The sequence below is a fragment of the Lytechinus pictus genome, chromosome 5 (assembly GCF_037042905.1).
Source record: "Lytechinus pictus isolate F3 Inbred chromosome 5, Lp3.0, whole genome shotgun sequence".
Lineage (NCBI taxonomy): Eukaryota > Metazoa > Echinodermata > Echinoidea > Temnopleuroida > Toxopneustidae > Lytechinus > Lytechinus pictus.
In genome coordinates, this window is record NC_087249.1 from 45844595 (window position 1) to 45870500 (window position 25906).

The following is a 25906-nucleotide window of genomic DNA, read 5'->3' on the forward strand; positions in this document are numbered from 1 at the left end:
CATCCTGATAATACAGTAAGTTGAACATATAGCAGTGTTTGATTTCCTATTTGCCCTTCGGCATGCACCTGCGATTTCAGCAATATTTTGATGCATGATAGTAACCTAACCGGGAAGGTTTCCTTCTTAAACTGAGGGGGGTAATACCAAAATTCATTAGTATACTGGGTATTCTTATCCATAAAGATGAGTCTTCAAGTTCTTAGATGAGATCCTCAACGAACGTTTTTCTTGTAACGTTATTCTACCCCATCTAATGTGGTGTATACTAAACACCAAATGAACTATGACGGGCAGGGGTGGAATAACAAATAGTCATGGCAACCGGATGACGTCAAACAGAGGAATAATTTTATCTTTTATACGAAAAGAGGGGAAACAGATGATCAGTAAATTTATTAGATTGACTGCCCAAAGACAGAGAAGCTTTGACTTAAACCGGATGAGGGAAATTTGGAACTTAGATTGAAAAAAACATTGATTGTTATTTTCTGTGGAAGTGTAACGATTGTTAAGCATTTTTCAAAACGTAATATAATACTCGACTCATTTTTAAAATAATATTGATTAAGATTTGCCGAATATTTGGCGAAAGGGCCTTTACTTTAAAAATTATATAGAATATCTACGAAAATTCCAGCTTTATGGCTGTTGTGTACAGAATGTTTTTATTATTTCCCTTTTTTTTAATCAGAAGCGGCGATAAGATAGATTTGAATTTGATCGCTTGAGGGCGTGTTGCTAATGTGCCTCGTCGTGCAAAAGTGTTGGCCAGAGTTGTCTTTTATTTACTTTATATTTCGTAATACAAGCCCAATGACGTGAGTAGAATTGATTTGTTATCTTTGAATTAATTAGTTATATTGTCCTTTAAGTCAAGATGCATGAATAAATACGATGTTGAACGAAAATGAACAGCCAAAGATACGACATGGACGGGTTGTTCACGCGAACCATGTATAGGCCTACTATGAATACGTGTACTCGTGAATGTTACGTAATGTATCCTGGAAGCTCACGGTCGTATGAAGTCGTTTAATGTAAAGCAGCATAAATTAGGCCTTACCTTTAGACACACGATGAATTGCTTGTAATTGACACAAGAAAATAGTAACCAAGACACCATTGTTGTTTGACAATGGAGCTAATATGACATTGGGTAATAGTCTCGGGTTTATGCAAATGTTAAAAACTATCCGTTTGATGTCTGAAAAATGGCTGATTGAAATGGCGTCACTCCCGAGCTCAGTTTCAAGCGTGGAATATCCAAATTAACGGAAATTAGAGATTTGGACATGTCTACTCGTCTACATGTCCCATACCGCCACGAACTGGCGCAGCTGAGTTTACTACTCAGATAGACTGTGGCACAAAATGATCATTGCAAACGGTACTACCCCCCAAAAAACACATACTAAACTGGAAATAACATACTTACCTAAAACAGACCATGCTCAAATCAGCTCTTTAAACAACGTGTAGTTTCAATTCAAAGAAATGAAAAGTAATTCTTGGATTTGTGCGATTTTCCGGAACTACAGGGATCGGGGTTCTTCTTACTACTTGGCAACCAGTCAATTTGACTATATTGGCCATCATAAATATTCTTCTATTTTGCTTCCTCTAAAACAAAAGACATTTGTAAACAAAGTCAAATTTTGTTCTTTCTTACTTACTTTATTTTCCTCCTTATTATTTACGGTTGTTGCAGTGGCGGCACGGGGGGGGGGGGGGGGGGGGGCTTAAGGGCATTTGTACCCCCCAGTCAGGATCATTGCTGCCCCTCTCCCGCCTCCCCCAAGAAATTTTGAAAACTGCCCCGAAAATGTAATTATGTGAAAATATGTGTAAAAAATGCTATCATAAGCACCCTACTCAAGATGTAAACTGCTCCAAAACTATTCAAATTTCGAAAATTTTCTTATCCAGTAACTGTTAGCTCTTAACAATATTAGTATCTAACACTAATCTTTCCGGTCATTACATAAAATTTTGTTTGCGCTTCGCGCTCGCAGTGGCTGTTGATTGAAATAAATGAATGATCTGTTCAATAGGATAACATGGGGCTCGAAAATCCAGTATTCAAGTCAATAGACCTATTGCACTAATTATTCTTCTCATGATTCGAGTTTTCATAATTTGTTTTGTTAGATACGCATCCTGCATGTTCATAATATTTAAAAAGTGTTGGATATCAACAACTTTCAGATCGCGAATTATACATTTGCATTATTTGTTTTATGAACATCTTTGCTTGTCACTGCAGACAGTTATTAACAGATCCCTTTTCACATCAGTAGGGCATGTATTAAATACTTTAGCTCTTGCTTCATACTCGATTTTGTGAAAAAGGCAACTACAACAAAATAGTCGTGTGCGAGCTCCCCCCCCCCTCTATTCTGGTGCCCGGCGCCGTGCCACTTTGTACTTGGATACACTGGCGGATCCAGGGGGGGGGGGGGTTCACAGCCGGCCCGTGCCCCCCTTTTGAGAAGCATAATTAAAATTTGTAATGTAAAAATGCCGTTGAAACAGAGAAGTGCCCCCCTTTCGAAAGTGAAGACTTTTTATTTTTGCTTGTCAAATTTTTTTTGGGACGAAATATTTTTTAATTTTTGGTTGAAAACCCTTTTTTATTGCTTTTCAAAATTTTCCTCGGGAAAATTAGCCCCCCCCCCTTTTGGAAAATCCTGGATCTGCCCCTGCTTGGATATACACTGTAGTCAAGGCCAATACAGGATCTATAGGTGTGATACTCACATAACTCAAATAACTTACGATTTTGTAATTTGTTTCGTTTCTAATGATCAGGCAATATCTTCTCTTTTAACTTTTTTTTATTATTCCCCAGAAATGGTGAGAAAACAATTTTTCTGTTGAGAACTCAGAAGGCTAGTCATGGTTGTACACTGTAGGCCTATTGCACGCCACAACTATGGCGGGTGTTTGTTATCCAAGCTACGTGGGGAAGATACAAGTTGATGTTGAGGTTCGAGCCCTTGTCACGTCTTTTGGATGGTGCCGTAAAAGGTCGGTCCAATATGTAAATAATCATGGGCGGAAATCCCAGGGGGGACAGGGGGGACGTGTCCCCCCTACTCAAAATAGTAGGGGGGACACAATATCAAATGTCCCCCCTACTATTTTTGTCTTTTATGATGGTAAAAAGTACATCATTCTAAATCGAAATAAAACATGTATTTTGGAACGAGTTGGGACAAGATGACCGTACTTTTGGGATGATAACCTTTTTTTTTGCTTGTCAAATTTTCCCGCCCCTTGTCCCCATAGGCGGATCCAGGAGGGCCGAGGGCCCCCCCCCTATTGGCGGAGCAATAAAAGAAAAAAAGAAAAGAAAGAAGGAAAAAGGAAAAAAGGAGGGAAAAGAGAGGAGAAAAGGAAGAGAAGGACGACGAGTGCATAAAATAAGATGAGGGGAAGACTTGGAAAATAAAAAGAATCTTTCGTGCCACTATATAACATTTTCGCTCGCGCTTCGCGCTCGCACTGCCTGTTAGGTGATTTACATATCTTGTTCAAATTGGAGCTCAAATATCAAGTTTGGAAGTCAATATACAAAACATATTTCACCTCGAAAATCGAACTTTCATTATTTTGTGTGATTTACAAATTGATTTTTAAAAAGTGCTCTGTAAAAATGTCAGTTTTATGGTCTGAATAATTTTATCAACATTTGCTGCTTGCGCTGCGTGCTCGCAAATTTTGATTTATCAGGTACCTATTATTTTCGTGTATTCCATAAAGTTGTCAAAATATCCCTTTTCATGTCTGATTGTCAAGACGTATCAGCTAGCGCTGCACGCTGGCATTTTGATTGGCGAGTTATGTATGTTTCAATATTGATTATACAACAAACTACTTAAAATCCCCTTTTCATGACAGTTTATCAAAAGTTTTAGCTCGCGATTTGCGCTCGCATTAATGGTTAAAAATATATTAACTGATGCATCCTATTTATAATTACAAAAATGAAATGTCCAGTTTTTATGCTATAATATCATCAGATTTCGCGCCCTCATTCGGCATTAATAAATATATTAATTTAATGATTAAATTGTCCCTTTTGTTTCATCTCGCGCTTAGCAAGAGGAATAGGAAGATAGTCATCATTTTCATGACACTTCGTAAGGATGTCCCGGTCCTATTACAAAACTCATAGTAATAATAATTAAAATTTCAGTTCTTCTTTTTAAGTGCGATCCATAGCCACCTTACAATTTTACTGCAAAGTGCTTTAAATATAATTGGCTCTTTTTTCAGATCGGAATATCAAAGTTTCATGATTTTCATGATTAAAAATGTATTTATAATGCCTAGATTCTAGGTCTAAATATGAAACACGCGCGCGCATGTTTATTCAAATACTCAACTTGTTCTCTATTTAAATCATTATCCAGTTTCAGATCACAATATCAAAATTTTTCTGCTCGCGCTTTGTGCTCGCATTATTAATGTAGGAAGACCCCCTATTACTCATCCTTTTCATGATTTACAAAACACTGATTTTGATTGATTTATTTTATTTAAACACGGTAAAAAGCCCTCGATCAGCCTATGGCTGTTTACAAGACATGAACAGAGTGGCCCATTTTTAGGTCTAAATCTCGATTTTTTTTCTGCTCGCGCTTCGCGCTCGCATCAATTGTTGAATTATATAGCTATCCTGTTCACGATTACAAAAATTGATTAAAATCTTCCATTCTTTCTTTAAAAATTTTCAAAATTTTTCAGCTCGCGCTTCGCGCTCGCATTTTTTGATTGTTGAAATATGAAACGCCTTCATGGCTAAGTGCAAGCAGTCCTTAACAGGTACCTTTTCAACAGGTACCAGTTCAAAACGTATATAAACATTTTCTGCTCGCGCTTTGCGCTCGCATTATTAATACTCATCCTTTTCATGATTTACAAAACATGAATAGAGTGTCTCGTTCAGTAAATATTATAGGACTAAATCTCGAAATTTTCCGCTCGCGCTTCGCCCTCGCATCAATTGTCTACTTATATACCTATTCTGCTTGAGTTACAAAAATTGCTTAGAATTTCCATTCTTTAGGTGAAAACGTCAACAAAAAAAATCAGCTCGCGCTCCGCGCTCGCATTATTTGATTGTTAAATGCTAACTGCACGCAGTCTTTAAGAGGTATCTTTTCCATCAGTTCATTTCTGCTCGCGCTTTGCGTTCGTATTAAGTTGCATACACATTTTTTTCAGGGTAACAAACATTGCCAAGAATGTTCAAAATTTTAGGAAAAAATTAGCTCGCGCTTCGCGCTCGCATCATATAAATAAGGATTATGATATTATGTATGAATTTATAAGAATAAAGCTAAGAAGTGACTAATAAGGACCACCCCTTCAAAGAAACAAGCACGAATCATCGTCGAGCTGCCGATCGGGGAAAATATGGCTGAAACAAATTTCCGCCCCCCCCCCTTTGGGCGAAGGCTGGATCCGCCCCTGTGTCCCCCCTACCTTTTGGGAGAGATTTCCGCCCCTGTAAATAATCATATCTGATTGTTTCCAGTTTAAAAAGCCCAAACAATTACACACACACATCCTCACGTCCTACGCCACAAACGCTTTGCACAAATGCATAATCTATGCCCGGCCCCCCACTCAGTGTTATTTAGGGTACGCCTATGCTCGTTCCCTCCCTTTGAAAGCACCCCCCTATCGAAGGTCTGCCAACATTTCTGAAACCCCCTTTCGAGGGCTTTTTCCGCCTTGGAGACCCCCCTAAATCAGGAACACTGCTCAATGTACCCCCTATCTCAGGTGAGCTCTCATTCCAACCCCCTATCTCAGGACAGACAACCTCCCCCCTCCCTTCATCTCAGGTGCAATAGAGGTTCCCTGATGTCATGGAGGACAAACAAATAGCAAAACCATGTAAACAATGACTTTTCATCGTCTGATGCACAGGTTTTTATTGTTTGTCCTCTAATATGGCTGCTTGTGGGAACCCTCTAGATCTTTACCTAAGGAATTTTTTTTTGATGTTCAAAATAAAATCTAAGAACTATGCAGTCATCAAAAACAATACCGAAAAAATGAAAATCTCATGACATAATCTCCGGCTGAAAATACAAATACACCCCCTTTTTTTACAATTCGCGGGCCGGGCTTGTTCCGCGAAAAAGTACCCCTTTATATTACCGGACATTTTGGGAACGCGCATGCGGTCCTCCCGACCCCGGAGGGGGGGGGGGGGGGCTCTATGTAGATATACGACTGGATTTCGAAAGTGTGAGCGATAGTACTCGGGATCATTCCATCATAAACAAAGACAAAGCTATGCTCCCTGCATTGTGAGTATATAGGCCTATATTAATAACTTGTATAATTACTTTTTGATTGACTGGATGCTATGTTTAATTACTTATTACACAGGTGCAGAATGTGGGACGCTTTCCGTCCATAATCATGACTGCTAGTGCTATCGCCCGCGGCTCGAAAACGAACGTGGAATGTTCGGGCTGCAGTACAAGACCCCGACAGGTGAGTACTAGTAGATCTAACCCTGTCTAGGATCTATTAGATAGATCTAACGTTAGGTCATTAACTATAACTTTTCTTTATCTTTTATTTATGATTAAAGATTTAAACAACACAATTTTAAAGTAAATTATGTCAAGGCCAATCCTGATCGATCTCGGGATCGATCTAATAAATCGTGACACTGGTTGGGCACGTCCCTGTTGTAGCTGCAAGCCGATATTTCTCTGGATGGCCAGCGGGTAAGTTGACCGTCCGAAATCACTAGCACGGCGGCGTAAATGTAAACCATGGCTCTGCTAACTGCATCACTGTGTATGCCTAATGCGCAACGAAGAAAATCTAATATTCAGTTTCCATTTAAAACGTTGCTGAATTTGACATAAACTTACTTAATTGTACTCGTCGACGTGTTCGGAGGTCTATTTGTTCACGACTTCACCTGGTAAGGAAATTAGCAGTAGACCAGTATAGACTCTTAGACCGCTGAAATCGGTCTATTGACTTCAGACCTAGTCCAGCGGAGCAATCGACGAACACGTACACAGACTGAAGCTTTTGGTCTAACTCTTACCTGCACCTATCGTTAGATGTAGACCTGCTATATGCTGCATAATTAAATTGGATGACTCTCAATGGGATCAAATATTTTTTATAAGATACCAAAGAATATCATGGACCAGAAAATCGGAATATTACGTATAATAGGGGTAAATAGGCTCTCAACAAATGGTAAAATTTATCCTTAAATAGGCCCCCAAAGTTCTTGCAGTGCTCAGGGTCCTAAGATCACCTGTAATCCTACTGCACTGTGTGCTTAAAATACATCGTGTAAAATTACAGGAAATTAATTTTTATCTAATGTATGAAATCTTATTACGCACTTCCTGTAATAAAACTTTTTTTTTAACTTAAATGAAATAGACTCGTTCTGTTAAATTGCAGAAATCTTCCTGTTAAAATAACGATTTACAGAAATAGTATGTTATCTATTTTTATTCTGTTGCATGATCTCCTTTTTTAAATTCTTATCTGTATAAAATCTACTGTTTTCTCCTCACAGTGCTCCAGACTAAGTTTTGGACCAGGAACTCACTAAGAAGGACCGAGTCGATAAGATTAATTACAGTAACTGACTGACGCTGAAATGGACAAACTACAAGAAAGCCAAAGTTCATGAGCTGGACATCACACAGAGACTTGAACTGTTGAAAACACTGGGCCAACTTTAGTGGTGAGTTGTAAAGTATGTCTAACGCTATTATGGGCAATTTTGTATTGACTATAGAAGCTTTTTACGATTTTTCCGGCGATTTAGGTCCTTTGGAGCCATAGTTTGATATCGTTAAGGACATCGAATATGAAACTCCAAACTGTCACCTTAAGAGTTTATAAAACTGTTCTTCGAAGGACTAAAACTTGGGGGAAAACTAACGTGAAACATAATTCTTTCATGGACATGGGTGAGTTGCCAATGTGTTAGGTCTTGATCTAACGTTTAAGAAGTTCGCGCGGTTCTAAAAGCAGGAACTAGTAATATTTATGTGTGTGTGTGCGTTTGTGTGAGCAATGAGGGCGTGTGCGAGGGTGTGATGTGTATTTGTTTGACTTGCCTTCATTATAGTTAAAAAAAAATATATATATCTATATATTGGTAACTTAATAAATATTTTTTTGTAATAAACCGAAAAAACCCAAATATATTACTCCGTTTCCAATTAAAAGTTTTAAGATGTGGGCTAACAAGTAAAGTGGTGAGCCTTTAGTTTGTGGTAAAAGGATAAACTATCACTTCCTCAGCAAGCTGTATGTAAGCCTCCATGCTATCATCCTTCAGCTTCACTTCGGAATGATTGCTGCATCCAGCTTGCATTTGAAGCATGTGAAGTGATAAGCTAGTTTGCCCATCACTTTCGCCGACGTTAATTATTTGCTTGATACAAGACATGAGGAGGGTACGGATTTCCCATCAATGACTCCACTTTTCGCAAAAAAATAATAATTCCAAGAAAAGTCGACGTCAAGGGTGGATCCAGGATATTTCAATGGGGGAGGGGGCACATTTTCCCGAGGAAAACTTGACAAGCCAAAAGAGATATATACATATATATTCCCATTAAACATATATGCTGTAACTTAAAAACAAAGTGGGGTTGGGGCACGCTTATGTAAGAACGCCATATTTACATTAAAAATATTGAATATGACTCTCAGGGGGGGGGGGGGGGCAAGGGCCGGATGTGCCCCCTTCCCTTAATCTGCCACTGGTCGACGTAGTCTTACATGGTTTAAGCTTTTTTCTATTAAGTCTTGCTTACCTTTTTATGACCAACTTCGCTATACTGGGTATACGTTTCCGAAAGCCGATTCCAAAGCATGTAATCAAGCCAGCACACGCATTAAAAAAAAAAAAAAATTCATAAATGTATTGCAATTGATTGATCGATTTCGTGTTGGTAACAATCCAGATGTCGTTACCGAGAAATCTCATCACAAAAAGTGTTAAAAAACGTAGTGATAAAAAACCAGAAAACACATATTTGAGCAGAATCACACAGAGAGAAACAACTCAAAATCATTAATTTCGCCTGAGATAATAAATTTTCAAAGCATTTCCATTATTTGATTTGAAGCATAGATCAGCATATACACCTATTTACCGGCATGAAATGTAAACTAAAGGATTTATTTTCAGAGAAAATTTGCATGTGCAATTAGATATACGATTATGTTTCTCTTTTTGATTTCCAATTTATCCTTACCATGGAACGGGAGAGGGGGCGCTGGGGTGCCGAAAGCCCCCCAATTTCCCTTGGGGTGCTGCGTGCCTTATTCTCCCCTAAGCAGCACCCCCAGGTATGCGGGAAGATGTGTACAATTTACACAAAAATTACCTTCATTTTGTATTGAAACTTTACATCAGCACCTGCACTTGAAAATCATTTACAGGGCCCTTCTCCTTACCAATGAATAGATTTGTGGAAGAAAAGTCTCGATTCGTATACTGTATTTTGAAAATTCTGATAGCATTGGAGTTTTTGTTGTCCTAACACTCGTTCCCCGAAGTATTGAGGTACAGTTTACATGAAGGAATACGCGCACACACTGCCGATGACCGCGAACTGAACTCAAGCGTGAGAAGAGAACTAACACCTTACTTCAAATTAAGACATCATGAGTGTTTTCATGGTCATCTCTCTACCCCAGACGATCCACGGATATATCGTAGGCATTTTGCCAAGTAGTATCTCCATACATGTATAGTGGGAGAAAAAGTAAGAGGACAATGATGAGACGAACAAGAAGAATGAGAAAAAGAAGGGGAATGAGAAGAAGAAAGGACGACGTATAGGTCTAAGAAGAATATAAAATAGATGGAAAAAAGGTAGAAAGGAGTAGGGCCACATAACAAAAAATAGGAGAGAAGATTAAGAATAAGGAAGAAGAAAGGAATAAAATGAGAAAATGAATGTGAAGAAGTTGATGACGATGAGGAAAGGGAACAGAAAGAAGAATATGAGAAAAACGGTAGAAGGGAGAGTAGGTGAAAATAAGCAGAATATAGATATTGAAAAAAGGGGGAAAAGGAAACAGATTAGATGGAGAAAAGAGGAAAAAATCAACGAAACACCGAAAAAGAGTGAACAGAACAATATCAAGAAAAGGGACATAAATAATCATACTATTGAAAACAAGATATGAAGAAAGAAAGAAAAAAAAGAGAAGACGAAAAATTAAACTACAAGAAGAAAAAATACTACAAGAAGAATATGAGTGATGAAAAGGGAAAGAGGGAGCTAGAGGAAAATATTGTTTGAGAGTATTCATGAAAAAAGAAAGAAGAAAATATGGAGTATTCTTTCCAGGTGTCCCAAATGTAATTTGTACAGAATAGAAATTTGTATACAAGAGGCACTCACATATTTCTGTGGTTAGTGCTTCACATCAAAATGACATTGGAAACATAGTGAAAAAAAATGAATAAGTCATAAAGGCTGGTAGAAATGAAACAAATTTAATAAAAATCATGAGTTAACACCAAAATCTGCTGCGTAAATTGAATATAGAGCTGAGGAATTGATGCATGCAGCATCTTTTCGAGAAAAAAAAAGAAAAAAAAATGTTCTGAGTGAAAAGATGATGATGTAGCAAAATAAGTGCGACATCGTGGAATACTCATTCTAGAATAAAGCAATTCATTTTCCTAACTTTTTGGTAGAGCGAAGCGAGTGTGGATAATACATTTTGTCCCATGCTTGCTTGCATGAATATATGATACTGTAGAATTCGTAGGTAAACAGTTTAAATCGCCAAATGCTTCTAGGAATTATTATGTAGAAAAATATAATACAGATGATATGTGTGTGTGTGGGTTTGGGAGGGGGGGGGGAGCGGGTCGGCCCTAACCCCCCCCCCTCTACGCCAGTGTACATCTCTCTGCAGATGATTCTCTTTCGAACTTCCATGCAACTCCTTATCAAACGCATATATCCTATATCAATCTGCTTTCTTGCCAGCCAAGGTTGATAAACATTCTTAGTATAATGACACAGACTCACCTGCGAAACCGACTTCACATCGATCAAATCTATTACGTTATTACCAATGACAGACCAACGGTCGGTTTAGAGTTGGTTTCGTGGCTATTGCATAAGTATGTTATTCATATTCAGACCAATCAAATTATATTGCATATAAAGGGAGCTCGCACGCAGCTAAATCAGTCCCACATGATCATCGGACATTTTGTTCGCCATCGCATTCAATGCCCTTGCTTCATTAAAAGAAATGAAAAGCTCGTTTATCTTCAATTTTTGGTCACTCGCCACACAGAACACCTGCCCCGGGCTCGGATTCAGATTCGCAGAATCATTATGAATTTCATAACGTGAACAGGAAAATGGAGCAGACGTATAAAAAAAAAAAATCAGTTTTGGAAGATGTACGATGGACGATTTGGGTTGGATAAAAGAAAAAAAAAGGACCCACGTTGGGCTGCTCTAAACCCAGATGATTGGATTCGAAAAAAGGTGGCGGAATATCTAGAGTAGTCAGGTTTTCATGATATCTGACAGGGTCGACGTAGATAATCGGTCCCCCTCCGGAAAAATGCATGTGGAAAATCCGTTCCGCTCATAGGATGTAAACTGAAATCGCATTCCACTGCTCTTTATTTACGTTTGGAAGCCATAGTTCCCTTTTTTTTGCAAAGAGTATCTGAGTACGGCGTATTAAGCCTATATTCATTTTCCTGCCAAGTTTGCTATATGCTTATACTTTTTAAGCATCTTTTAGGTGTAGCTTGATAGCCATAAAAAATAATAAACATATTGATAGACAATTTAGCTGGATGTATTGTAGAATAGTTTACGTGAGGAATATGATCCCATGGATTCTCTGCTAACTGGTTTGCGTAAAACCAGTGTCATATTTAAATGTTTATAATACTATCTTCTAATGCGCATTGTGGCGTGAGCCTGAAATCCAAGCTATATTGGGGGATTTAAAATTGATGTACATGTATAGAGAGGATCGAGGTTCGAGCCCTGGGGCCCGTTTCTCGACACCGTCATAAGTCTAACTTCTTGACTAAATCGGAGATAGTGAGCTACTTGTCCGCTAACTATTTCACGAAGCTCTCTTTGCCAAGATCTGGGACAACAACCTGACTAAATATTTATGACACATCCGAACCTGTCATAACTTCTTTCTTAATGACGTAGTAGCATCACGTGGGTAGACTATGACATGCAAAAGTGCCTCGAAATTTGAACATTATAATCTAACGTAATCAATCATAGAAGTTGAAATTAAATTGCAAAACAGGTGTGATAGATTTTTCAATAATAATTGTAATGCACAGAAACTATAAAGACTGTTGGTAAAACGCAATCAATCCATACATTTTGAAATAGTGAAATAATTTAATCGATAAGGATTCTACCACGTCAGGTCATCCATAACTGGACTCGTATTCGTTGTTTTCAGACCCTTATCAACATTTTGATACATTCTATCTTTAATTTATGTAAAAAAAATGTCAAATCGTGTGTTTCGGTATCTAAAGATTTTAAAAACTTATGTTAAACTATATTTTGATGTTGTTTGGAACCTTAAATAAACGTATAATTCTCATTATTTTACAAAGAAAATCATATTGTGGTTTACTTCCGTAAACTATTAAAATTTACAATCCCGGGGGTACCCATCTCAACATGCTATTTTTAGTCATGAAATGAATTATTCATAATTTTATTTTCTCAAGCAATTGAATGCTTCAGTCTTCATGGTTGAAGTATGCATGGTATATATGTTGCCTTTGCTATTATTTTGATTAGATGTATTTCCAAATAATTGCAGTTTTAACATATTTTTGCTTTTTAAAAATTATGTTTTTTTTTTGTGGCTATGGCTACGTCTCGTCTGCTCTTTCTACCGATAGAATCGATATCAAGGGATTCTAGTTAGGAAGCATTTCGTGAAACGGGTTTAGTAAGATTGGATCTAACTCCGTGGTTGGTGGATAAAGATATATATGACTAATTTGTCCAGGTGTTGAGAAATGGGCCCCAGGTCACGGCTTTCGGATGATGACGCCAATCCCAGAATTAAATAATAAAATCTGATTTGCACACGTCTGTAAAATACTTCATCATAAACAGTATACCAACTTCTAATTTTGAAACTCTGTTTCCATGGTTTCTGAGGTGGTTTCGATCTCCGACAGCGTCATATCAAAGACTTGTCGGACTCGGATTAGAACGGAGAAAGGCAATGATGATGGGAGAGCAGACGTGCCAACCCCGTGGAAAAAGAGATCCTAATTATTATTATCATTATTAATTTTATCACTACCATTATTATTTTATTATTGTTATTATTATACAGTGCGTATCAAAAAAACAGTTTACACTTTGAAACAGCCCCGGGAATTAAAAAATATACAACATGTGGGTAATTTTGAATGTTACACTTGAGTGAGCACTTCCCATTTTTGTAAAGCTCGCAGAAATCTGTTTGCGCAGAATATGCTCGTTTTCACACTGTGTCAAGGGGAAAGGGCGAAATCAAACTTACCCTGCGAAAAATTTCTCATACTTTTCCCTTACACTTTTAGTCAATTGAAATAAAACGAATACATTCAAGCATTTTGTAATAATGTTGCCACCCAAATTGTAATTTCAACACTTATAAGCACAACCGTTTATATCAGACATCTCCAGCATTTTTTCACTAAGTTTTTATCATTTAAAGTGGGTTTACATTTCATTTTTCATTCAATACTTGCTTCTCCACACTTTTCCCAAGCTTGACAATGATAAAAAAAATAAAAATCAAGGTTAAGCCATTTCATGTCAATCACAGCTCAGTGTAAGGCAAATATCGTCACGATGGCCTCGGTGTGTGGGGGAGTGGGGTGGGGCGCAATGCACTCTTCGAAATGTTTTGGGAAAGGAAACAAGTTAAAAAGGGTAAAAGATATCTTCAAATCAATTTTACTATCTAAATTCCACGTGTTCTTCATGATTAAGGTCTACTTTTATTCGCATAACTATTTCAAAGTTCTGCGCAAATCATTTTTCACCAACTTTTCAAAAGTAAGTGATGCTCACTCAAGCGGAAATATTTTTCGACTGTTATATCGTCATTTGCTTAAATGGATCTGTACCAATGTTACAATGTGGAAAAATCTTCAGGATATTACGAATGTATAATTTTACAGGATTATATCTAAGTGTAAACTTTTTTTTAATACGCACTGTATATAGTGAGTAAGTAAAAAATGTCCCATTAGATTGAAGTTGTAATATGAACATTTAATCATTGATTTATCGATATGTCCTGATAGAGTTGTTCCCTCCGCTCATTTTCGTACAATTTTCATAACGATCTTTGAATGCATGACTGACTACGAGGCAATCACCATAAAGTCGTAAAATCTCAGTTGCGCCAAGTTGTCGGGTGAATAATAATAAAAATGTGAAAAATGGTAATTATATGCACACAAAAAAGACACATACCCATACACATTCACACCTCCACACCCACACAAAAAGACATCACCTCTCTCGCACACACCTACCCACACACACGCTACTTAAAACGTCATAAAAACCTGATAAAATATCACAGTGTATACATTTCCTCATCTCTTTACTCTGATTGGTTTTGTCATTCGTTGATCAACAGTGGCCAAATGTCCCATTGTTTAACTTCAAATTGCTTGCCTGATGTGGTAGCAGCTACTTATGTTGGGCTCTTCACAAATGTGTGAAGATGGGTGGGTGTGTGGGTGGTGGGGTGTGTTAAAGGTAATGTGTTATGAGGGTGTGTTTGTGTTTGTGTAGGGGAGAGTGTGGTGGTATGCGTGGGTGTGTCTGTATGTGGAATGATAGTTAAGTGTGTTTCTGAATGCACACAAGTTCCCCTCTTCACACTTTGTTTCGTTCTTCACCCAGCGATCATGGCGCGGCTGAGATTTTACAACCTTCCGGAGATTGCCTCGTAGTCAGTCATGCATGCAAAGATCCGTAATAAAATGGTTCCAAAATGACCAGGGGAATAACACTATCAGGACATATCAATACATTTATGAATAAATGTTCATACTTTAGACAAGAACACTTCAATCTAATGTGACATTTTCTTTCTGAATCACTCTATTTATTATCATCAATTCGTTTGAATAATAACTTACCATTGTTCGCTTTGATTTATGACGTCGACGAACAATATTCGCACTTTTGGAAGAGTTCGTTGATAAAGTATGTTTCTCTGGTACCAGGATATCTTATCGGTTTTTTTTTCAACGTGTATATATTAATCTTGCTTAAAGCAGGTAACCTATGATAGTTATCATAATTTTCTGATTCTGTGGTATAACTCCCTTAGGAACTCGCTGTTCGCTGGTTTATAACGCCAAGCTGATAACAATTACATACATTTAGGGAACATTTATTTTTTACCAATAAAAAGTAACTTATGCACTACAAAACATCATTAACAAAAAGCTATCAAAAACGAAAACAACCATTATTTATAAGAAAAAAAAGTGAATTGAGAAAACAAAACTTATAGTGTAATGGTGATGTATAGTGGTTTTAAAAGTCCACTTTCCGATCACATTTTGCATTTGGGATTTCAAGTAGGAACATAAGTGGGTTAGCATGTAATATGAATACATGTAAAAATGATTATGTTCCGGAAATGTAATTATAACTGTAGCAAAGAGTTTAGTTTCGAAACAGTACTTTTATTGGAGGAAGAATAGATAAAATGAAGTTTCTGAAATGTCATATAGAAAACCACAAAGCAAAAAAAAATAAATGAATAAAATAAAAATAACGTTAACATAACGTTAACATGGTTAATTTGTGTCACAATTATTTTCTACTTATGTATTTTCACTTATATAACAGTTCTTATCATGATAATTATGCAAAAAATAGAATAAACAATCGTAACGATCGACATGACGCTATTTTGTTACTTTGTTTTGATGTCAAGAATCATATTGTAGCTAAGTTCGTTGACCTTATTTAGCTGTGGGAATAATTTATTCTCATATATCAAAATTGTTTTTCTTATCGTCTCGCGTTTTCTTATGATTGAAGCACCTAATCGTTTATCTCAATTTTGTTTTATCCCTGAGAAGATATAACGAAAGAAGTGTAAGAGATTAATGTACAAAAGGAATAAATTATTCATCTGTTTCTCTCCTTTGATGGGTTTCATAGTCCTCCCCCTCCTTCTGTCCTCCTTGTTTTTATGGAAAGCCCTCTCATTGGACTATCTCCTTATTCCATCATTGATTTTAAAAGAGAGTTATCGATCATAATACAGTTAGCACCTCAAAATGCCTGTGGCAAGGAGCTATATGACTGATTGCCAGATTCTTGATTATGATTATGGATCGTCGGAACACGACGCGAGACTAGAGATCGTTTTTCTATTTCTTTCTTTTTTCTTTCCTTTTTTAACTCAGAATTTATGGAAAATATATGGTTCGGAGCGGATCTTATGATATAGGTGGAACAATAGATATTAAAATATCAGTATTGTATATCTATATGTACAGACAAATAGTCGGGTATAGATAAATAGATATAATTAGATCGAACTGTAGATACAGTGTATCAATATTAATATATAGACAGACAAAATAGGCAGATATATATCAGTATATCATATATAGACTGGGAGACAGAGAGTTAACAAGATATAACGTGATAGAGACGGAGAAAAACTAAGAAAGATAGATGGAGAGAGATAGAGAGGAGGGAGGGGTGGTCATGAAATGCAAACTTAAATCCATTTCTCTCACACTTTAATTCACGGAGTGCATTTACGGCGCTTTGGGGATGAAAATCCCAGCTGAGCATGCGCGGTATGACAACCGAACAATAATTGCGATATTTCTGCAGACGACCAATGCACATCAGTCGGGCTCTCGCATTCTTTACTTTGGCGTTCCTCTTGCGTGTCTCCGTTAACCGCGAGGACACCGACCACCATCCTCATTTTGTTTCAGTGGGGAGCACATCGTACCACTCACGCTCTTCTTCGCTCTCCGTCTTTGGACAGCGCAGTGATCCGTTTCCCGCTTACAATTTGAGATATTGAGCCAGGTTATGACTGATACATGGAATAATCAACGGTTTCATTCATCCGGCATCGCACGCCTGTTTCACCACGAGATTGAATACATTTGGAATGCGATGCGCTCAAATTTCATCAACTTGCATTTCCATCGCGCCATAAATGGATCTTGTATGTGTGTATCTTTCGTAGCATAAAGTTGTTCAAGATAAACTTTTATTATCAAGCTATCATCACCAACACAAGCAAACCACAGACGAGATAGAATCGTTGGTTGCATTTGGCGCACTGGTGTTTCCCTATTGATAGAAAAAATGGAATATATCATCACGCTGTTGATCTGGTGGACGATGCTGATGTTGAGTGGGGATCATCTTGTTGTGGCCAAAGAGAACAGGGAGATTCTTCCTGATGTCCCGTGTCCCGATGAGATCGACGGCATGGTCGCCCCGGTCAATGATGGCACGAAGACAGATTTGGAGATACTGGGTCTATTTCCCCTCCGGATGAGCGGGGATATGGTCAATGTGGGCTACTCTACCTACCTTTCCGCTTGCCTGGCAGTGCAACACGTGAATCAGGACAAGAGCATTTTACGGGACTACCATCTTAAATTAGTCCCGAAGGACACAATGGTGAGTTTATTTACCTGCAATCAACATAATTATAACAGTAATCATTATGAAATATGTTTACTTTTACGATTGATGTGTCTGCCGAATATTGCCCGTCACCGATATAATCCTGGATGGAGAATGTTGTATTTAAATTAATGACAGTAATAATTGTAGTGCACCTTGTCCTGTTGTGATTTGCAATCCAATGTATACATATATACTGCCGACTCCTTACGATACACGGATTATCTACAATGTCTACCGACATTTTGACTATAATCTAATGTTTGGGGTTTGTGCGTATCATATACTTTCAAATAGTAAAATGTAAAATTTTCAACTCAGTACAAGATTCAATGGCTAGATTAATTTTGATCGCTTGCTTAAGAACAGCTTGCAAAGTAACATACTAATAGGCTGTTTTACATTTTCCTGTCTAAAATGAACTTTGATTTATTTTCCATTGGGATGGAAGAGTAATTGGTACAAAAAAAAACTTCAATTTTTAGTAATGATATTTTCGCTTCTCCGATATTTTCATTTCCCAAATATTTCTCCATTCCTATTTGCCTTTCAGTTGATTCAGTTGAATGAAATTAAATGCCCAACCATAAACTTACCCCCACCCCCCCAAAAAAAAAAGACGATTACGATGATCATATTGAAGATTCTTGTACCAGCATTTTCTATTTACAAATTTATACGACGTATTTTAGGGGGGAAAAGAAGATAATATTTTAAAAATCGACATCTGATTGACGAAACGCACTACAGACCCACATTTATTGGGATTGCCATTAATCAGTAAATAAAGAAGCATTTCAGCTGAAAAATATCTTCAAAGCATTTAAGGCTCTTGACAACTAGGCAACGGAACAACTATAGTTAAGCAAATATCAGTCACCATGATGAGCTAACTGATTTTGTGACATCAAAATTTATCGAAATTCATTTTAAGAGTAATCGTTTAATCGTTCTAGCAGCCTAAAGTGAACTTCGAGGGGCGTTCATGACCCCTAGGTTACACGTGGTTGACCCAGGTATACCGTTGATGTAATTGACATCTAAAGAAAGGTCCGAAGTTCGGGGGTGTTTCCCTAAAACAAGAACCCGGATAAATTTCTCACAACCGTTGAAATACATTTGTAAAGCAACGAGAGGGGGGGGGGGGGGGTCATTCTAGAGATTTGCAATAAAAAAAATTATATCATGTCTGGAGATTTGTTGAAACTATTCCATTTGCTAGTGATCGATGTTTACGTAAATCAATATGATGGAAAATAAGTACTTATGTAAAATCCTATGGCTAAGTATACATTTTTATACAAAGGATGGTATAGAGATATTACAAAAAAGGTAGAAACCGACAGAATAATTTGATTAATCTTCTTAGTAATATGCTAATGCTAATTAAGGACTTAAACATAAGTCTGCATCAAGCTATTCACTTAAAGAGTCTTAATACCAAACGGATGCACAATGACTCTTACATTCACTTTTGACATTACAGAATGATCATTTCTTCCTGAAGATTACGCATTTTCAGTTTTACTTGGTGAATTAAAAATATATTAAATGGAATCTTGCAATAACTCGGTGGAACATTGTGGATTCCCACCCGTTTATAAACGCATTGTGACATCAATGCCTTAACGTTTAGCTTTGTTTGGAAGTTTTCAATGACATATTGTTTCAGGAGGCAATATCCTGAAATGTGAATTTTACCTCCCTTTCTGCTACTCCGAAACCATGCATCAATCGTTTTCTTGGGAATTTCGCTGAACGCTGTTGTTGAAATATATTCCCACGTACACTCAATGAAGTGCTAGGAGAGCATAACTCACATATAATTTAGTTGAAATCCCATCTCAGGAAATACTTTTTTTTAATTTTGTGATTTGCCATGAATATATAATGCCACCTCCCCAAAAGAGAAGAATATATATTCCATATCATCTTCCCCCTTTGTTTGCGAAAGGCGAAGATCTGCAAATTTTTTCGTTAAAACAAAATCGTTCATAAACATTATTCTGTCTTTTAAACGTGCACTACGAAGGTAGACATTGCCTGTTCGATGATCAATAAAAGATGGATGTTTGGTTAAAAATAACAGCTGACAACTTAAAGCATTGCACTTTATTTAAAGAAAAGATGTTCAATCGCCACCAACTATAACATGTTACAATGACGATAGAATGTTCAAGTCATATTTTTTTCTACGATAGTTGGAAATCGATATGGGAGAACTGAACAAGCTCGTCGATGCAACGCGTAAGCCAAGTCATGCAAGTTTAGCCATATACATGTATATTGTCGAACGCTACTGGATGTAAAAGCGAGATGAATATTTAAATTGAATAGCGTTGGAAAACGTAAGAAACGTTTTCTCATTTGCACCCTAATAGTTTTGGCGTAAACGGCGAGTGATAGGAGTAATTCATTTTATTTCGATCGTGATATAATTCAGCTCTCCACCGACATGTCTGGGGAGTTGTTAATCAAACGTATGCATAATTTAAGGTACGTATTCTTGATGACATAATTTTCGACTAAAATTACGTTGCAGGCAGAATGGGGTATTTGGCCAATGGTATTTTGGTACAATAGTATTTTGGTACAGATCGTTCATGCATTTTACAATGAAATAATGAATATAATAAAAGCGGTATGTTCGGGTCCGACAGAGTAAGACGATTCATCCAATATGCCATATTGATAAATATTCCTGATTATGCGATGCATCTGAAACTAGCCCCAACCATAGTGCTTGCAAATGAATGCGTAATAATCCGGTAAAACATTTCGAAGGTTGGTCAATAATTACACATTTTTTATGAATACAAAACAACATTGAAGAGTTGTAAGATGATGTTTTTATTAATGAAGTTTTGAACAATTGATCTTTTTCATATTTGAAATGGATAGAGTTACATTCCCCAATGAATATCTGTACATTTAGCTTTAAAAAAGTCAGAGGGAAAACAAATGGAGGATAAGAGTAGAAAGTACATGAGCTATGCAACGGCTCATTCATGCCATCGCAAAAGCGAACGTTGGCTGCATTGTGTAATAGTTTTTTGCCAACTAATTCCACGAATTGTTAAGGCTGTATGATTTGCGCCCTCTCGCAAACAACCAAACATTATACACCACGAACAAAAATTGTGCCTAGAGAACTTGACATGAAAATACATTTTGTATTTATCTTCATTTTGTGCAGTCATATTTGACGTTTGAAACAATTGTCAATTCAATTAAGTGTAAGATAACTGGAACGAGTTCAAGCAGCAAACTTTTAAGTTAAGGGTTGGGGAAGGATTGGTGGGGGGGGGGGGGGGGGTTGAGTTATCACGTTTCCCCCGCCCCTAGTTCGATGTCACGTATCTTCGCCCTATAGGTTATCATCGTGTCACTCGGTTTAACCGCTTAACATGCGAAGTCCACGTTTAAAATGGACAGGGAAAGTTTGTGACTAATACCTCGGTCACATTTGCTCCACGGCGGCCTTTCGGAGAGTCGGAGAGTCGAAAACAGCCGTTTTATTCATTTTTGTTCAAACCACCATCTACATATTATGCAGCTGGTACAAATAATGTTAAAACGGCAGTTTTCTACTTGCCGTTCGGCCGCCGTAGAGCAAATGTGACCGAGGTATAAAGGGACAGGTGGTGAGGAGTATTTATGTGGATTAAAATATAAAACGAGTGGGTTTTGTGTACTAACCATGCTTATCAGTGAATTTCCATCGCAGGTGAATTCTGGATTAAACCTGATCTATCTCTGGTGCTCTGTCTTACTTTATAATTTTGTAATTTATATGATATTAAATAAATTAACTGAAAATAAGGAGATGAAGCAAATCCCAGTACTCAAGTGTGATGAACTTGTCACTTGGGAGGGGAAAATCCTGTTCGAGAAACGAGTATCGTCCTCGCTACTTGGCACTTGAGATTGATAACCTTAATAATTCGGCGTATTAATCATGTAGTAGTACCGATGAGAAATACATGTATAACCTCTTTACTAGGTATGAACACTAGTGCATGTTTGGTTATTCTAAATCATGTCATTGATCTATTCATTTACGTTAAACCTATTTCAATAAGTCTGTGAATCAAATGATGTCCCGCACTGTTAAAAATAATTTGAACAACGCTGTTTATTATGTGAATCGCACAGTAGTTGTTTGAACAGATTAAACAGGTGTTTAAAATCTTAAACAACCATGCTCAATTTATTGATAATTAAATAATAGAGTTTAAACTTTGCTGTTTAGGACTTTAAAGACTTGTTTAAAATGTTTAAACAACTATTGTGCGATTCACATGGTAAACAGCGTTGTTTAAATTAACAGTGCACGCGAAACACGCAGTATGAATAAACTGATGAAGAACAAAATAAAAACATGAACAATAAAACACCGACAGATAAAACATTAAAAAGGATATGGAAAAAACATATTTAGACTATAATAATAATCCGGTTTTTTATATAGCGCTTAATACATCGGAACGACGTGTCTAAGCGCTTTACATATATATTATTACCCCGGTCATCGGATTCAATCAGTCATTCCCACACACAATGTGTGCACATCCTCCACTCCCTGGGGAGTATTCCAGTCAGTCGCCGGTGAGGCGCACACAGTATGGACAAGCTACAATGACTTTCACATCCTACCGGGTGTAATGAAATAATGAAATGTAATGAAATAATGAAATACAGATGCAAGACATTTGGGAATATCAATGAGGATAATTACAAATGAAAAAAAAAACAGGTACTGGCGTACACTCTAAATTCCAAGGATTTTAAATGAATCCAGATCGACTGTGAATAGTGACCTGTCAAATTTTGAATTTATTTTAAATCTTAAGGATTAACTTTTAAATCTCAAAAGATTTAAATTCAAGTCTTTTAGATTTAGATCTAATTCAATAAGGTGTAAATCTAAATGTAATATTCGGCTGGTCACTATTCACAGCCGATCTGGATTTATCTTAAATCTTTGGAATTTAGAGTGTAGTGTATTTTTATCAGGAGGAGGAGGTAAGAAATACCTCAATTATCTTATACAAGGAAAGTACTTCCAGAAGATGGTTGAATTACTTTTTCTAACGTACTAACTTTTCATTCCATTTCCTAGAATATGTACAAATTCACTGTCAAATCGAAAGTATCAAGATCAAGGTATCATAAAAACAATAATCCTTTTAGCCCCCCTATTTTACCATGGATTCTAACCGAACACGAGGGGAGCGTTTCTTTAACAGTTTTGTCCGACAAGTTGATTTTGATTGGCTAAGTTCTTATGGTAATTGTCGGATAAAACATCATTTGTCGAATGAAATGTACCACAAGAGTCACGAAACGCTCACCAGAACATTCTTGAACATGGATAAAAACATTTTTTGTTCACGGGATAGGCACTGTTGATATGGTTTTTTAAAGCTATAATGATCATTGTTTCGGGAATAAAAAGGAATACCTTAGCCCGAATAAACGTATATGTATTAAGTGCGAACGAGCATTTCTGAAATCTGCTGCACTTGAATGGCATATTCATTTTTAGCACACACGCAATATTGGCGATTATGTATGTATGTAGTTTGCCAATGAGAACATATACCGATCTGCGAGTCAAAATGTAGGTTATTCAAAACCAAATTCAGGGGATCAGAAACGTGACAGATTTTCATCAACGGAATGGATCCATCCAATGTCTGCGGTATATTTGGCGAGCACTGTATATATTATATCCGGAATTAATTGGTTCTATCTGTATTTGGATTACATATTATCCTTAGCGATCAGAGATGAAGAGAAAGAGGAAGAAAGGGAGATGAGAGAGACAGTGAGGGGGGGGGGGGGTAGCCTGTAAAGTTCTGGAGAGAAAAACTGACATAATAATACTCAACATCAGAAGTCATAATAGGTTTTCCGTTCATCTAATCGTAATGAAGAGAGTAAGCGCAATGCCACTGTATACTGCAACGTTTAATAGCAAGAGCGCCGAGTGAAGAGTAAATGACCAACACTCTTTTTTATGTTGAGAGTTTCAGAACCATTTTGAGCAAGGAGCGGGATGGATCATCAATTTGTGCTTTGGACATCTTTGGGTTTGTCGAGGCATAGCTTTCACGTACATGTATGCTATATAAGTAAACATGCAACATCCTTTCTGATCGCCGAACCATTTTACATATTTTCGAGTCAAGAATTCCAATGATGCAGTACTTATTTTTTTGCTAGGCACAAAATGCGAAATTCCTTCTTAGAATTTAAATGTATGCAAACCTGTTTACAATGTTTCATCGAGCAGAAATTAATCAGTATCTTTCTCTCGGCCTCTAAGCACCTGTCCTCATTGCATATCGCAATATACACCTTCGGCCCTCCCAGGGGGTCGTGGGCGGGAGATAGGTAAACACTGTCGAGGTGTTCATCTGTATCCTTACCTACCTTAACGATTGAGTGAGAAAGACGAAGGTATTCTTTAAGGCGACAGTAGACAAGTGGGAGCTTTTCAGGGAGTTGTGGCGTTATCGGGGAAATGCAATTAGATAATATGATAAAGATGAAAATGATAAAAACTTTTGCGGGGAGCGATTCAATCTAAACCTTGACCCGAAGGCCGAGTTGTCTCGAGGGAATGACTATTCGCATCCATCCCATCGCGCCAAAGACGTGTTCATTATCGGGGAAAAAAAGAGGAAATACAAGAGGCTTAGGCAAAAAGGAGAGAAGAAAAACCTCTCAAAATAAAATAAAACAAAAAATAACAATAACACAAACAAACAAGAACAGAAAATAAGTACACTTATGTACTACTACTACTACGACTAATTCTACTACAATATCTACAACTTCTACTACTACTACTACTACTACTACTACTAAAACTACTACTACTACTACTACTACTACTACTACTACTACTACTACTACTACTACTTCTACTACTTCTACTTCTACTACTACTACCACCACCAACACTATACTACTACTGTTATGGTCACTGAATGTTACTACCATACCATTTCTACTACTTCTATTACCTCTATGTCACCAACGACCACCCCTTCTACTACCCCTACTGGTGACACGACATTTGCTTCTGTAGCAATTGCTCCTGGCTTAGTTTCGTCTAAGATGTAGGGTTAGGGTTAGGCGTTTGGATAGGGTTTTATGTTAGGTTTAGGGTTAGGCTTAGGGTAGGGTATATTTTCAAATGCAGGGTTGATGTTGGTCTCCTTTTTCTTCTTCTTCTTCCATCAGATTACAACCCTCTTGTTGAGTCTTGTCGTACTCGTCATTCGATTAGTGTGTGGAATTAAGAGCGGATCAATTGTCTTTGGAGTAAATGTCATAGAACTCCTAGTATAGTAGAAATAGAATATCAAGTATACTGAAACTAGCACTAAACTCGTATATTTGTGTTAATTGCTATATAGGGTGATACTGCTGCTCTTGTATATAGCGCATAGGAAATTATGATTTAACGCATAGCGCATACGAGTTTCTTATGGACATTCATGGTGACTGGCCAAGTAACCACCCTATTTATATTTACGCATCGTCTATGACTAGAACTACGCCACTTTCTTATTGATTTCATCCCGACAAGCGAAGAAAATCCCCAAAAAGTTGCAGGAGTTGGTGTAATTAAAAAGGTATACAGGACGAAAATTACATTTCATTATGTTTGAGAAAAAATACCCAGCAAAATGTGCAATAACGGGATGCACTTTTAATGCATTTTGAGTTCTAATGACTACCATTGAAATAAAAAAAAAAGGAGAAAACCACTGCTTTGGCGTCTTTTCATGGTTAAGAATTCAAAGTTACATTATAGATTCAACGATTTGGAAGTAACATAAAATGGAAGTCTCAGGTGTACCATTGTTTCACATTAGAAAGAAATATTGACGCGAACAATCTTGTCGGGGGAAAGCATTCATGCGCGAGTTATTGGGCGCGGAAGCACGCTGAATGATACCGTATTGTCATCTGAAATGAGTGTCCGCCTGCTTCAATGGCTGCTATTCATTAACAGACTGTTACATGTCTCCCATTTGTTTTCCTGCAAATTCTTAGAAAATATTTTTCAATGGTTGACATAAACACCGCCATTAGAATGAGCAAAACCATTTTTTTTAATACTTGGAGTTTAA

General features: G+C 37.2%; 1 long non-coding RNA gene across 1 annotated transcript; it reads left to right on the forward strand.

Moving 5' to 3' along the window:
• Window positions 1–734: 734 nt before the first annotated feature.
• On the forward strand, window positions 735–13352 carry LOC135154144 (uncharacterized). Its single transcript, XR_010293561.1, has 4 exons — window positions 735–821; window positions 6412–6519; window positions 7580–7750; window positions 13224–13352. It is a non-coding gene; the product is annotated as an uncharacterized LOC135154144 (long non-coding RNA).
• Window positions 13353–25906: the final 12554 nt, after the last annotated feature.